At 40.5% G+C, this 17,101-nt stretch overlaps 1 pseudogene; it reads right to left on the bottom strand.

Moving 5' to 3' along the window:
• LOC114031065 overlaps window positions 1–17,101 on the bottom strand; it is a 24,955-nt pseudogene that overhangs the window by 1,396 nt on the left and 6,458 nt on the right.

Raw genomic sequence — 17,101 nt, 5'->3', positions numbered from 1 at the left:
CCCTCTACAGTGTTCAGAAAGGGCATCCCTTAGCAGATGCTATCTGAGACAAGTTTAGCAACACAAGTAAAGCCAGGACTTTCTGACCTCAAGACAGAGAGGATCCTGGAAGAGATAATGCCAGAGATGGCTGACCAGGAAATAGAATTCAAAAATAGCCTTAAGCCTGAATGTACAAGTTAGTTGGGATGGGCCTGGATCTTTGTTCCAGAGAGATTGGTCCCGGGTTTCTGCAATCTCCTGGAGAGAAAAGGCCCATTCCATTGAGTCTCAGAGAAATTCATGGATCTCCTATGGGAGAAAAACCACTGAGGGATGTTCTGTAGACTGATGATTGTATGTTAAGTTGTCTGCCTGGTATAAAAGAGAGGTAGCAGAAAAGCCTCTGGCCATTAGGTCTTTGCTTTGAGCTAATTGTGTCTTCTGGTGGACTAGAGAAACACAGACTTTGGTAGGGGCTTGTGAACTTTGAATCTCTTAGGGTGAGGATCTGTAGAATAACTTGAACTTGGAATAGACTTGCCTGGGCAGCTCATTGTGAGAGCTGGGGGGATGTTCTATGAGTGACACAAAAATCATGTGTGATCTGTACAACTATTCTGTGCACCCAGCGAGGTAGATGTGATTGACCTTATATTACAGGTGAGAAAATTGAGGAGGAGGAAAAGGCTCAAACCTAGATCTTCTGATGAAAAGTCCAGGGCCCTTTGCTTTCCACCATGTTGACCACATGAAGGCAAATTTGCCTTCCTCGTTTGTCTGCCCATCCCTTTCCTGCCATGGTGCTGGGGTTGCTTCCTAAGCATAGCCACTGATCCCAATCTCCATGTACCTTTAGCTTATGATCCAGAATAATTTTTTGTTTTCCCAGGATCTGGATCCTATCTTCTTCCATCTTCTTTTTCAATTGGTTGATGTTTTCTTCATAACTTTTCAGCTGAGAATCCATCTTTTGCTGCATTTCTATTTGTTGCTGTTCCAACAACTTCTTCTGCTCAGCTGCTTCTCTTTTTACCCTTTCACCTGATCAATGGAATAGAAAACATGAGAAGATTAAATCATCTCAATCTTCTCAGTTAATCAACAAGCATTTATTACTGCTTATTAGGGGCCAGGCATTGTACTAAGAAGTTGAGAGACCAAAAAAAAAAATTCCTGCCCTCAAGGAGCTGTCATTCTGAGAGACAAAACAACATCCAAATAATTATTCAGATGCAAGATATATAGATAGATAATGGGAGGCAACATGAATGAGGAAGACAGCATTAAAAGCTAGAGGGATGAGGCAAGGCCTTTTGAAGAAGGTGGGATTTTACCAGAGGTAGGAGTTATGAGGCAGAGCATTAATGGCATAGGGGACAGCTAGTGGAAAGACTTGGAGATAAGAGATGGCTTGTTGTGTCTGGGGAACTGCAAGTAAGTCAGTGTTGCTGAAACATATCTTGCATGGAAGACAGTAAGGTATAAGAAGCAGTTAAGGCAGGAAAGGGCCAATTTATGAAGGACTTTATATGTTGAATGGGGGACTTTATATATGATCTTAGAAGTAATAGGGAGTCATTGGAGATCATTGAGTAGGAGGATGACATGTAATATTTTGTACTGAACTCTGAACCTAAACTGATTATGTGAAAGATTGGAAATTTCTAAATTTCTTTCTTTCTTTTTTTGTGAGACAATTGGGGTTAAGTGACTTGCCTGGGGTCACATAGCTAGTATCAAGTGTCTGAGGCTGGATTTGAACTCAGATCCTCCTGACTCCAGGGCTGTTGCTCTATCCACTGCACCACCTAGCTGCCCCAAATTTCTTTTTTCTTGATTAGACCCAGGAAAGCAGAGCTGAAGAAGTCTGAGGGAGCAGCCTCTCTGACCTGCTGGTTGTGGTCACAGTTGCTGTTTGCAAATCCAGTAGGGACTGGGACAGTAGAGAAGAAGGAACCCCAAGTATTTCAGGAAAATCTTCATGTCACACTGAGGCCCTTACGGAAATTTTTGTTCCCAATCCCCTGCATGACTAGATCATCAGACCCCAGCTCCCTGGACCTTGCAAGGCCTTCTATTGTTCAATGAGAGCTTGATCTGTCTGCAGGATGGATTCTTCTGTCCTTGCCAGTGACTGTAGAAACCTTTGGAAGACCTCATCTGCTTGGACAAGCACACAAGACAGGCACACGTAATTTTTCCCAGACTGAGTCAGATTCTGAGAAGGGCAAACCTTCTGTGGTAGGAGCAATATCTGCTATATAGGCTAGAATATTCTTTTTCTTAAAAGGTATTGACAACAGTTTGGGGACATAATTGACTCAGAAGACTAAACATAGAGGCCATTGATGTGACTACTTGTCAGTGAATACCAAAAGGCCAAAGCACAGGGAGGTACAGCTATGAGCATCTCATTTCAATCCAAGCTTGAAACTGAGGTACTAGGCCAGTCTGTATCGGGCCTGGCCTATTACGACCCTCATCTGATCTAAATTCCACAGCGTTATCATTCTCTAGTCAGAAAGATGAGATTTCTGTCAAGAACTTCCAGGTGAGATGTGAACTAAAAAGCCAGCAGTGTCTAGACATTCTCCTCTTGGGTGATTATTGGTAGGAGAAAGTAAATGCTCAAACACCCAGTGGGATCAATGGAGCCCTCCTTGCACTGTCACCACTACTGGACTCCAGGTCTTTCCTCACCTTTACCCCTTTCCTGGGATCTTGATGGTAATCTTTTATCATTTTTTCTCTTTCTTTCCTGAAGAGCTGGTAACTCCCTGGCACAGAGAAGGTGCCTTAACAAATGGCTTCCATCGGGTCTGAGAGAAGTCCTTAAGCTTAGTTTGACAATATTTGGTTGATTCTTTTTCATTTTGACATATGAAATCATTCTTCTTGGATTCTAATATTTGCTGCCATTGAGACAGAGAGAAAGACAGTTAGGGAAAATGAAGCAATGTAACAGTAATAATAATAACAGATAATGATTGACATAATGCCTCAAAGGTTATCAAAGTGCCCTATTTCATTGGGGGAGGGAATGAGATTCTAAAGAAATTGTAGAGAGAAGGTCTATCTGCTATTTTTCTAGAAGGATGTATAGAATGGTAGAACAAAACCTTAAATTCTGCCTTGGGAGCTGAGATACTTGAACTCTGGTTTTAAATCTACTACTTTTTATTTGTTACCATGGACAAGTCACCTATGCTCTTTGGGGTCCAAAGTCCTCACTTTCTAAATGAGGTGATTACATCACATGATCTTCCATATCCCTGCCAGTCCCAAGCCTATAATAATGATTCTCTCTTTCGGGTGGGCCAAATGAGTACTACCAAGGTAAGTAAGATTGAGCAGACAGTTGGACTGACAGGAGATGCTCCTAGAAGGAATCCCAGGGTGATAGTGGTGGGAGGGTGTGTAGAGATGAGTGAGTCTGTGAGCACAAGAAAAAATGTGCTCTGAGAAAGCCATGATGCCATCTATTCAGCAAAAATGGGAGTGGGTGATATTTTGTCCTTGAAGGAATGACTGATTTTAATGTGTCACAAGGAAGAAGCATCTTTTCTTGACAAGTGGGATTTATGCCTTCATGCCTGTAGCTCTCTAGAGAAACCAGGCTCTTCTGTGATGAACTAGGGATAGAGACCCAAAGGTAAAAAAAGAAAATGAGAATAGTCTGATCAGTCTCTAGGATTCACTCAGAAAAGAGAGGTAACAAGAAGGATAAATAGTTGAGAGAACATACCACCAATTCCTTCTGGAATTTGTGTGTGTCATCTTTGAAAGAATGTGTCATGAAAATTGAGATGGCTTCTTTCTCACAGTCTGTGTGTAGATTTAGAAGGTCCTGGAAGGTCTCTGTAGGGAAGTCCAACTCCAGCACCATCTGCTCTACATAATGCCTGGCAGCTTTTTGCACAGCAGCTGGGTTCTCAATCTGAGTCAATGCTGACATTGCATTCTCCAGGCAGGCAATGTCTCCACTAGAGATTGTCTTCACATAGATCTCCAGCAGCTTTCCCAACCCTGATAGACAAGATGGAATGGAAGATGAGGTAAAGAACAACCTGTATTCATTTTGGTCCAAGTGTTTATTATCTAGGAGAACCCATGCCTAGCTAAGCATCTTTTTGACAGTATCCTTGGGGAGTGGCTTCCAATCATAACTAGATAATTTTGACTGAAGGAGAGAGCGTGATGATTCAAGGCAACCTCTTCAATGTTTTAACTATTTAAATGGTTAGGAAGTCTCAATTATTTATCACACCTACATATATGTCTTGGCAAATGCTTCTCATTTCTTCTCATTTTGACCTCTGGAGTTAAGAGGAATGGCTCTAAGCCTCCTTCCATGGTCTTGTTCTTGTGTGAACTTCAGTCCTTTTACAGATTTTAGTTATCTTGTTCTGGAAATGTTTGCCTTTGTCTATGTCTTTCCTAAAGTGAGGTGCCTAGAAGTGAACACAGAATACCAGATGTGGCTTAACTGGATGCAAGTATCTGGCTCATTCTTGGCAACAATATAACTTTGCATTTGAGATTGCTGTCTTGTACTGAGTTATTAATCCATGTAATTCTTTAGATCTTTTCCCCAACAACTATTTTCTATCTCTCTCTCCCCTCTCATCTTGTTGAGTTGATTTTTATACCGAAATGGAGAACTTTGCATTTATTCTTTGAAGATTGCATCATTCATTTAGAGTCATTGTTTTATTCTGCCAGGATAACATTGTATCTCATTTCTTTCATTCAATGTATTAGTTATTCTTCTGAGCTCTATGCCATCTGCACATTGGATCACTATTCTGTTTACATCATCTTTAACTTTGTCGGTGTTATTGAGAATGTTCAAAAACCTTGACACGTGGCATTATAGACTTCCCTTCAATTTGACCTGAAGTTATTATTATCATTGTTATTATTTTGCGAGGCAGGCAGGGTTAAGTGACTTACCCAGGGTCACACAGCTAGTAAGTGTCAAGTGTCTGAGCCTGGAGTTGAACTCAGGTCCTCGTAACTACAGGGCCGATGCTTTAACCAATATGTCACCTAGGTGCTCCTGACCTTAAGTAAATAAGGGTTATTTTGGAGTTCTGTCATTTTATATGTTCTGAATCTACCTGACAGTATTGCCGTCTATTTTACATGTCTATCTTGTTCAGAATCATAGCATGAGGCACTGTTTAATATTCTGTTGAATGAAATCTAACTATGCTATGTTGACATTATTTCTCTGATCCAGTTACAGTATCAAACAAGGAAAGTTGCTTAATCTGCTGGATTTCAGTGACCACTGCTTCCCTTTTTTAGTGCTTATAAACCATCCCCTTAATAATGTGCTCCAGAATATCGTCAAAAACAGAAGTCAAAGTCATGCATTTGTACTTTGCTAAATCCACTCACTTCACCTTTCTCTACACTTGTGGTTCCTTCTAATTTAATTTAATATAATTTAATCTCCATCAAAGATCACTGACATTGTCTCAAAGTACGTATTCCTAGGCATTTTTTAACTGAAAGGTAGAGAAACAAGAACAATACAAACCAAGCCCATAAGGACATTAAAACAAAAATCTTACAATACCTGTACGCATACAAAGAAACAAAGGACACACATCTAATCCCAATCAAGAATGCAATGGTGTAAAGAAAACTCACGATTCCCATTGACCATGATTCCACCATTAAGGGTCTTGGGTTTTGCATTGGAAAAGATGTAAGAGCAGAAGTTGTCTGCCTGATCCTTGAATGCAAGCTCCAGCTGGCTTTCTTGGGCATTTTCAAGAGGAGCTAAGGGTGACTTATCATTTGTTGGACAGTCAAATGTAAAACACCGTTCTGGAAAGAATTATCTGATGCACTCTTGTAGAGTGTTGGCCTTTTGAATTTCAGGGTGCTTGTCTGAGGGACAAGGAAAAAGAGATCATGGTAAGATACAGGCCTGGGAGAAGAGGGTGATGAAGATGCTTAAGACTGTTAACTGCTATATTCAAGTCTTCATATATCCAATTCAAAGATAGAATGATAGACACAGAATTTTTAAAACTAGAAGTGATTAGGGAGAGATTATTAGAAATCAAACAACAGTTCACTTCTTGTAAGGATAATGTTTTGTGATATTCAGAGGAGATACCTAAAGCATGCTGAGAAAACAGATTTGCCCCACATCTGAACGGAACCTCTCACAGATTCATAGTTGAGCTACGGTTAGATAGAACTCGGCAAATTAGTGGACTAATTATAGATAATGTAGAAAGAGAACTGTGGGTCCCCAAAATGAATAGGACCCAAGAGCTGAAGGCTAAGATCAAGCAGAAGACAGACTCACAGGTTAATAAATGGACATGGTCCTTCTGTGAGGTCAATAATAATTCTACGACTACGAACAGAATTAGCCATTGAGAAGAAATGGTCTCAGAAGTCATTTTCAATACTTCTTTCTCAATCCATGTCCTTTATAACCAGTTAGTTGCATTCTACCCCCATATCATCTCTTGAATTCATTGCCTTCTATAAGCTTCCCCGCCACAGTTACCTGAGCTCAGGTCCTCATTACCTCTCACCTTGACTTTTGCAGTAGCCTTCTATCTGGTCTCCCTGCATCCACTTCCTCCTCTCTCCTACTTATCCCACACATTACCAAATTGATATAACAGATGGACAAGTCTGATTAGGGTATTGCCTGGCTCAAGAAACTAGCTATAGTGCTTCCTTAGTGCCTCTGGAACCAAATACAAATGTGACTCTTTGCTATTAAGCCTTTCCCAACCTGGTTCTAATCCTTCTAGATTGTATTCATATTATTTTCCTTCCATCCTCTATTTCAATCACACTGGCCTTCTTATTCTCTGTGTATGACATTCCATCACTCATGTGCATGTTTCTGGCCAGGGAGCTCTATACCTGGGCTTTTCTCCCTATCACCTTTTCCTCTTGGAGCCTGTAACTCTCTGCAGCCCTCTGTTTTGACAGTACCTCCTACAGAGGCCTTCGATGATCCTCATGGTCCTTTAGTTCTTTCCACTTCCTTTGTTCTCCCCATTTATTCTGTGCATATTTTTACTTACTTATCTTTCACATGTTTTCTCCCACTAGCACGTAACCTTTTTGAAGGTAGGCATTTTTGTCTGTGTATGCTGAGTATCTAGCACACTCCCTTGGGTGGAGTAGATATTTAATGAATGCCTTTTGACTGGCATTGAAGGAACTCATTGCCAAGCCTGGTTGAGTGATATTTCTAGTGAGATCAGCATCTCTGCCTGTACGTCATTAAGGAATTATCAGCATACAATGAAAATAGTGCATGATTAGAGATTTGTACAGTTAGATTTATAATCCCTTAGGAAGTGTTACAAGAAGAAAGGGTACTAGAGCAATGACAGAGCTGAATGATGGTCAGTTTGAAATCTTTAGGCTAAGATATCTTTGAGAGAATCATAACCAGTGTTTCTCTAGAATTCTCAAGGGGAGAAACTCTCTGTCATCACTTGCTAATGGATGTATAGCTATGTGTTTTTGGGATATATTGGAGTCCAAACTCTTCATTTTACAGATGAAAAAATTGAGGCTCAGAGACATTAAATCACTTGTCCAAAGTCACATGAGAAGTAAACACTGAAGTCGTTATTTGAACCCAGGGCCTCTGATTCCAAATGTCATTCCCATTTTGATGTACAACATGCCTTCTCAAGGATATGGCTATCTATCTCTTGTTATGAACCAGGTCTGTGCTGTTACTAGAGAGGAAGAATTCCTCAGGCTGTGCCCTGGACTGAATGAAATAATACTTAAAATCAAGTCATTCCCTTTTATTGAAATTCCATGCTCACCAACCAACTTTACAGGACATTCAGAAACATTGGCCTCCTTTGTAAATTTATAAGATACAAACCCATCACAGAGGTTGGTAAAAATCTGTTATCTCAGGGACTACTACCCCCTGGGAGAAGTCACTAAATTATGGAAATTCTGGAGCTACCAAAAAGAAATTAACTGACCCTCACCAAAGCCATGTGAGCCTTGAGAGCTTTCAGCCTCCATTTCTATAGTCCATGAGATTCAAAAGAATAAGCCCTAGGAATAAACAGCTAAGCACCAAAGAAAAAGAAAAAAAAATTGTTGTCCATTCCCCTTCTATTGCCAAGGGTCACTCATGGCCTAAACTTAACTCCTAATAAATTACTTTTACTGAGTTTCAAGGCATTTTCCAGGTATTCATCTGAGGTGATAGGGTGGCCATCTACCTCAAGCTCCAGGGTGAAATCCCACACAGTCCACACAAAGTCTGGGAAGAAGCCCACAAACTCTGCTGAGTCTTCTCCTCCGAGAGCATCAGGTGAGGATTTGACTTTGATTAGCTTTGTCAGCTCTGTTATATATCTAAGATCATGGATAAGGAAAAAGAAACACCCACCAGCCTCATCAGTTCCCATTTTTACTTGTAGGATATTCCCTTCCCTGCAGTGAGTACCTTCCCTTTTGTACTCATGGGATTTCAATCACTGATTTAAAAAGGGAAAGGAAAGGCTTTTCAGGGGATTTCCTGATCAACCTGATGTTTCTTCAGTCAAGTTGGTGAGACCCCAGGTTTCATTATGATTCCTGATTGTTGTAGTATTAGAACATAAGGTCTTGTACTGAACCAGCCAGTTAAGAAGCACGTATTAAATGTTCATTGTGCATCAGGCAGTGTTCTAAGGGCAGGTGTACAAATAAAGGCAAAAACGTGGTCTCTGCTCTCAAGGAGTTCATATTCTAATGGAGGAGATAATAAGCAAATGATTAATGTAGTCTATATACATGCATATAAGGCATATATATCTATATGGATATATCTGTGTATGAATGTACTGATATCAATGTTTATATATGTATATGTGTGTATACATATATACACATATACATATATGTGTGTATACATAAATATATACGCATATATATGCATGTATATATTCACACACATATTTAAAAATATCAGGCATCCCCAGAGGAATGCCTGTAGTATGTGGAGATTGAGAAAGATCCCTTGCTGAAGTGGGGATTTGAATTGAATCTTGGAGGAAACAAGGGAAGGTAGGAATTGGAAGGGAAAAGGGAGACATGTGCAGATATGAAGAACAGTCAGTAAAAACTCACTGAGTGAAAAGATAGAATGCCAAGTAAGAGAAAGAGCAAGAAGATGAGTGTGGTTTGATTCTGGAGCATGAGGAGGAATTGTGTAAGAAGACTGTAAATGTATGAAAGAGCATGTTGGTAAAGGCTTTGAAAGCCAGACAGAAAATTTTATATTTGATCCTGGGGGTGATAAGATTCACTGGAGTTTATTAAGCTGATGATGAGTGACATTGTCAAATCTGTGCATTATGAAAATTACCTTCACAACTGAATAAAGGGGAGGGGCTGGGGAGGAGAGAAATTTGAGGCAAGGAGACCGACCAGCTGTCTAATGAAATAGTCCAGGTATGAGGTGATAAGGACCTGCACCAGAATTGTAGCAATATCTGAGGAAAGAAGGGGGTGCATGGGATAGATATTATGAAGATAGAAATGAAAGCTCATGAAAACAGATTGAATACAGGGAATTAGAAAGAAGGAAGAGTTGAGGATGATACCTAAGTGAAGAGGTTAGAGAACAGGGGGTGGAAGTGTTGATGACATTAATAAGAAGTTGTGAAGAGAGAAAGGTTTGGGGAAAAGATAATTCTGTTTTGGACATGTTGAGTTTGAGATGTCCACAGGACATCCAGTGTGAGGTGTCCAATAGGCTACTAGAAATGAGAACCTAGAGCTCAGCAGAAAGGTTAGGGCTGGATAAGTAGGTCTGAGTATCATCAGCATAGAGAGGATAACTGAATCCATTGGAACCAATGAGATTACCAAGTAAGAAAGTAGAATGGAAAAAGAGAAGACAGCTCAGGGCAGAATCATTCAGGACACCAAAGGCCAGTGGCCATTACCTGAATGAAGATCCAGCATAAGAGATGAGGAGTGGTCAGACAAGTAGGAGGAGAAACAGGAGAAATTGTGTCATGAAAATCTAGGGAGGGTATCTAGGAGAAGAGCTTGATCCACAGTGGCAAAGGCTTCAGAGAAGTCAAAAAGGATGAGGATTGAGAAAAGACTAGTACTTAAGTTTATTGTCAACTTTGAATAGAGGAGGTTCAGTTGAGTGATGTGGTCAGAATGCAGACTGCAGAGGGGTTAGAAGAAAGTGAGAGGAAGGGGGGTAGAAGTACTGATTACAGACATTCTTCTCAGTAAGTTTCACTATTAAAGAAAGTAGGGATATAAGATTGTAGCTTTTTGAGATAGGATTGAGTGAAGGTTTTTTTTAGGGTTGGAGAAGACATGGCTGATTTTATAGATGACAGGGATGCAGCTTATAGATCGAAGATTAGTCAAAGGACAAAGATGATAGAGGGGAAAACATGTTAGAAAAGACAGAATGAGATGGAATCCAGGGAGCATGTAAGGGGTTTGCTTTGGCCAGGAGAAGGACCATCTCTTCATGTGAGACTGGGGTGAAGGATGGGAAATAGAGGAAGACATATGAGTGATGTGTGATGAGAAGAGGGGAGAAGAAGAGGGCTGGCGGTGATAAGGCAGAGACAAAGATGGAATAACTGAAACATTTCAGAGTTCTTGAACATGAAGTGGAATACTGATATCTAATGGCAACTTCAACCAAGGTCCACTCCAGGCATCATTTGTGGGCCTTGTGCCAACCTGTCATGTGAGGATCAGTCAATCTGGTTTGGGGACATTGAACCAAAAGGTTGGCCTCCTAGTGATGGGTGTTTCTGGGGAGAGTAACTCATGATGACAGCTCCTAAAGTGTGGATAGTTTATTATCTATCCTGGCGAGGCATCATTGGCCTTGGGCATGTCATGGATATTCTGAAGTTCTTAAAGGAGACTGCATCTTTTCCAAGGCTTGGTGGTTGATGGTGATCATGCTATTATAGATGAAAGTGCTGCTGAGCAGGATGGCCAGGGCGAAGATCCATGAGTCTTTCTTGGAGTCACCCTACAAAACAGATTATCTCAGTGAGCCTATTAGTCAACCCTTCATCCATGACACTGTATGACCCTTAGAGTCAGTGGTCAATTCCACTGGAGTCAGGGAATACTCATCTGTTCAAAATTTGATGCTTTAGGGTTGGGGCTGGAGATTGTAGTCTAAGTCATTGCCTGGAATCTATGCATAAAAGATTACCTATCTGTTCTGTCTATCTATTTATCTAACTATCTGTCTATCTATCTTTCTGTCTGTCATTTGATTGGTCTATATTTTATCTGGTCACCTTTCTAATCTAACCAATCAGAGAAAGATCAAGATTGGCAAAGCTGATGTCTATTTTTGCATTCAGTTTCTTTTTTAATAACATTTTATTTTTCCCTCTATTACATGTTAAAAGAAATTTTGACATTTGTTTTTTTTCAAGTTTTGAGTTCCAAATTCTATCCCTTCCTCCCTCTATTCCCCTTCTCTGAGATGCTAAGCAATGTGATATAAGTTATGTGCAATCATGTAAAATATTTCCATTTTAGTCACTTTGTACAAGAAAACTTGAACAGAAATAAAAAAGAATGAAAGAAAGAGAAAGGAAGAAGGGAAGAAAGCAAGACAGAAAAGAAAAATTACTATGCTTCAGTCTGTATTTAGATATCAGTTCTTTCTGTAGAGGCAGATAGCATGTTTCATCATGAGTCCTTTGGGATTCTCTTAGATAGTTGTATTGCTGCGAATTGCTAACTCATTCACAATTCTTCATTATACAATAGTACTATTACTGTGTACAATGTTCTCCTGATTCTCTTCACTTAACTTTCATTAGTTCACATTAGTTTCTCCAAGTTTTTCTGAAATATGCCTGCTCATCATTTCTTATAACCCAATAGTATTCCATCACAACCCCTACCACAACTTGTGCAGCCATTCCCCAAAGATGAGCATCCTCACAGTTTCCAGTTCTTTGCCTCCACAAAATGAGCTGCTATAAATATTTTTGTACATGGCAGTCCTCTTCCCATTTATATGATCTCTTTGGGATACAGACTTAGAAGTGGTATTGCTAGATGAAAGGGTATACACAGTTTGATTGCCTTTTGGGCATAGTTCCTAATTGCTTTCCAGACTGTTTGGATCAGTTCACAACTCCACCACTAGTGCCTTAGTGTCCCAATTTTCCCACATCCTTTCTAACACTTATCATTTTCCTTTTTCTGGTCATATTAGCCAATCTGATAGGTATGAAGTGGTACCTCAGACTTATTTTAATTTGTATTTCTCTCATTAATAGTGATTTAGAGCATTTTTATATGACTACAGATAGCTTTGATTTCTTTGTCTGAAAACTGCGTGTTTGTGTCCTTTGACCATTTATGAATTGGAAGATGACTTGTATTCTTATAAATGCGACTCAGTTCTCTACATATTTGAGAAATTATACTTTTATCGAACATACTTACTGGAAAATTTACCCCCAGTTTTCTGCTTTCCTTCTCATTTTAGTTGCATTGGTTTTGATTGTGCAACAACTTTTTAAATTACACAATAAAAATTATCTATTTTATATTTTGTAAGGCTTTCTATATCTTATTTGGTCCTAAATTCTTCTCTTATTCTTAGTTCTGACAGGTAAACTATTCCAGGCTCTCTTGTTTTCCTTATGGTATCACCCTTTAAATGTACATCATGTATCCATTTTGACCTTATCTTGGTATACGATTTGAGTTGTTAGTCTATACCTAGTTTATGCCATACTGTTTTCTAGTCTTCCCGCCCAGTTTTGGTCAAATAATACGTTTTTGTCCCAAAAGCTTGGATTTTTGGCTTCATCATATCCTGGTCATTTACTGCAATGTATTCTATATATAATGTATTCCAATGATCCACCACTATTTTTCTCAGCCAGTATTAGATTGTTTTGATAATTACCAATTTATAATACAGTTTGAGATCTGGTAAGGCTAGACCACTTTATTTCACATTTTCTTTCATTGACTCTCTTGATATTCTTGACCTTTTGTTCTTCCAGAAGAATGTAGTCATTATTTTTTTCTAGCTCCATAAAATAACTTTTTTTGTAGTTTAATTGGTATGGCACTGAATAAATAGATTAATTTAGGTAAGGTTTTTTTTAAATTATTATATTGGCTCGGCCTATCCATGAACAATGACTATTTTCCCAATTGTTTAGATCTGACTTTATTTGTGTAAAAAGTATTTTGTAATTGTATTCATATAATTCTTGGAGTTGTCTTGGCAAGTAGAGTCCCATATATTTTATATTGCCTACAGTTTTAAAAGTAGAATTTCTCTTTCTATCTGTTGCTGCTGGGCTTTGTTGCTTATATATAGAAATGTTGATCATTATTATGAGTTTGTTTTATAGCCTTCAACTTTGCTGAAGTTGTTAATTATTTCAACTAGTTTTTTAGTTGATTCTCTAAGTATACCATCATATCATCTGCAAGGAGTGATAGTTTTGTTTCCTCATTGCCTATTCTAATTCCTTTAATATTTTTTCTCCTCTTATTGCTATAGCTAACATTTCAAAGTACAGTATTGAGTAATAGTGGTGATAATAGGCATCTTTGCTTTACCCCTGATTGCATTTGGAAGGCTTCTCCTTTATTCCCATTTTAGATGATGCTTGTTGATGGTTTTAGATAGATATTACTTATATTTTTAAGTTAAGCTCCATGTGACTTTTTCTGCACTTATTGAGACAATCGTATGATTTCTGTTGGTTTTGTTATTGAGATGGTCAGTTATGATGATAGTTTTCATCATGTTGAATCAGCCTTGAGTTTCTGGTATAAATCCCACCTAGTCATTCAGTTTCATCAAGCAAGCAAGAGACCCAAAAGAGAGATAGGAGGTAGCCTATGTCATGCAACAAAATTCCCACTACCACCTGGACCAGCAACTCCCCTAAGACTTGGAGAGAGACAGCCCAGGTCTCTGAACCCAAGATTGCTCTGCCTCTTGGAATGAAAATGCCATCTAGACAATCCAACCACCTTCCATCCTGGACCCCAGAGCTATGATTTGGGGAAAGACCCTGTTGAGGTGAGAAATCATTTCAGATAAAGGGCTTTCCTTCTTTGTTACCACCAACACCAACTTCCAGCAATAGGCAGACAGGCCCAAGAGGCCTGGAAAGGGCAAATCACCAGTCCTACTGGCAGCCCAACTCCAGCTCCCATCATTCCTGGGTAGAAACCTCGATAGAGGTGCCTCCCTATGAATGTCTCTTCAGGTACTGAAGCCACAGCTACTGAAGTTAAAGGAAAAATGTTTTTTGCTGCCAAAATCCTTGGCATTCTGAAGTAGCTCAATAGCAGAAACTGATGTGATTTTATTAGTGGAAAGAAGAGGCACTACTGACTGGGTTGGCTCTGTACCATAAAGAAGGACCCTGAGACCTCTCTATCTGCCTTGAAGCTGAAATTTCTTCTGTGTTTCTCATCCACTAGAATGGGAACTCCTGGGGAGCAGGAACTGTTTTTTTTTTTTTAAATATCCAGCATTCAGTAAAATCTTGTAAAAAGCTTTTTTTCTTTGCCAAGGGAAAGGACCTTGGTAATTAAATTCTCCAGTTTCCATCGGTGACTTGGACTCCAGGGACCATCATGCCCTTCATGTCTCCCCCAGATTAAGCTGATCACTTGAAATCTCATCCCCCTGCTGGTTGACTGAATTTTTGATTCTCAACAATTTCATATCTCCCTCAATTGCCTCTGCCCTCTAACTGGAGGGTTGGAGAAAATTCCTCCCAAAGCCTTCTTTTAAAGGAAGCTCAGATTAGAACTTTCCAGATGTCTCTCCATTTTCTATCAGCAACTCTGGTGTTGACTCTATGCAATGTCATGCCCCTGCACAGGATTTCCCGTTTCCCCCCTCCCCCATTGTCAGCTTCCTTTTGTCTTTCTCCATGAGTTTGTAAACTTCTTCCCTTTTTCTTTCCTTTTCTTATTGGAGCCTCAGAACTTAGCACAGTGCCTGGCACATATTAGTTGCTTAATATATTTTTTTGATTTGACTCGGCGTGGTCATAGTGTTGTTGGGAAGGACAATAGGTCCTTTGCTCTTAAGACTTCACAATTTCCCCTTGAGATTCTGCCCATGAATGTGGACCTCAATGGGGATAAGGTAAGCTTGGCAAGGAATCTGATGCTAAGGAGCAGGGGGCCTCAACAGGCCAGCTCAGCTACACATAGAGATGGTTCTATTCAGGTGCCCATACCCAAGCCAGCAATTTCAGCTCTTTTACGCTCACAGAGGAAGTGTGGGGTCCTTGCAGTTGAAAAACCCTAAAGAACAAGAATATCCACGTGAAAAAAAAGCAAACGTCATATGTTAGAGGATGTGTTATGAGATCATCAGTTTCCCTGGCTTTCATAAACACCCTGCCAATAGTTCACAGCTATGAACTATCGCATATTCATTTGCATATAAGCTTTGCAAAGCATTTTACAGAGATTATCTCACTTGAGCCCAACAGTAATCCTAGGATGTAGGTGCTATTATTATCCCCATTTTACAGATAGGGAAACTGAGTTAGAAAGGGTTTAAGTGGCTTTGCCAGGGTCACAGAGCTCATGACTGTCTGAGGTAGAAGTCAAAGTCAGATCTTTCCGACCCCAAGTTCAACACTCCAGCCACTATGTCCCCTGGCTGCTCCTTGAAGGCAGGGACTGGGTGACTTTGGTACTTTTGTCCCCTGAGCCAGAGTAGGTTCTTAGCAACTGCTTGCAATTAGATAGACTGCTAATTTTCATTCACTGGTGAATTTATAGCCTGCAGGAACAAGTTCAGACATGGGTTTTTATAGGTCTTTTAAAACAAATGGGAACCACCTGCAAGAAATGGGATTCCCAGACAATAGGTCTGACCTGAGGTCCCGTGCCAGACTCATGTTGGGGTTTTGGTCAGCTTCCTCTTTTGGCCCATCTTCTTCTACAGGTAGAACTTTTGGGAAGTCCTGGATACACTGAGAGTAGTAGGACCCTGTGATGGGTCCTTTATGTTCAACCTGGCATGGCCTTCTTCCTCAATGTGATGGCAGCATCCCAGAGCCCAGGCTGCAGTCCCAGACCCCTCCCACTTGATCACCCCACAGATACATTGTACAAGCAGCCCTTGGCAGTAGGCGTTTGTACGCATACACAGGCCTGCCAGGTATAAGAGGTCATTCCTTCTTAGCTCAGGCAGAACCAGAGAGGGGAATTGAGTGAGCAGAATGTCACAAATTAATTTACCTTTTCCACGTCTCCAAGGCCTTCAGTATCAAGCAGAACTAAGGCATGGTCCGGTTTGCTGGGGTGAGGGACTCACCACATCCAGATGCCCTTTGTGTGAGACTGCACAGTGGAGCCAAGGGAGAAGCCTGCAAGGGAAGGGTGAGACATGAGGGCCCAGGGAGGCAGGGAGCCCAGAGGCTGCAGCAGCCCCTAAAGGGAGAAGATGGGGAGCTCCTCAGTGGGGAAAGAATGAGAACGAGGATCAGAGTTAGCATTTATGCAGCTCGTTTTATGTGTGTTCTCTCCTTCTGTCTTCACAGTAATGCTGTGAACTAGGTGTTTCTTTTATCTCCACTTCACAGAGGCAGAAACTGAGACTGAGGGAGGTAAATTACTAGGCCTGGGCCACACAGCCAGTGAGCAGCTGAGGCAGCTTTCACACTCAAGTACTCCTGGTTCTACATTATCCAATATCAGCAGCTAGATATGGAGGAATGCATGCATTCAGTTCACCCAGAGCACTGTGAGATTAGACTTAGGGGGTAAGATCTATGATAAAGATGGCAAACAAGATCAATGAGAGCTTCCAGTGTGCCTGGAGACAGCACCTTTCTTGACAGATTCAGCCACACCCAAAGCTGCAAAAAGTTTAGACCAACTCCAGAAACTTGAGCGTAGAGAATGAAGAGCAGCCCAGAGGAGAGCATGATGGCAGTGTTGGTAAAGAGCAAAGAAGGACACAGGACAGCTGTGGGACCCTGGGCAAGTCATTGAATCTCTGTGCGCCCCTCCCTCACCCAGCCCCCAGGAAACCTGAAGTGACAGAGAAGGAGCTGATCTACATGAGAAGTAAAGTCTGTACTGCAGG

The sequence above is a fragment of the Vombatus ursinus genome, unplaced genomic scaffold, assembly GCF_900497805.2.
Source record: "Vombatus ursinus unplaced genomic scaffold, bare-nosed wombat genome assembly UNPS02015035.1, whole genome shotgun sequence".
Taxonomy (NCBI): domain Eukaryota; kingdom Metazoa; phylum Chordata; class Mammalia; order Diprotodontia; family Vombatidae; genus Vombatus; species Vombatus ursinus.
The sequence above is the reverse complement of the archived record's forward strand: the minus strand, read 5'-3'. Positions and strand labels throughout refer to the sequence as shown.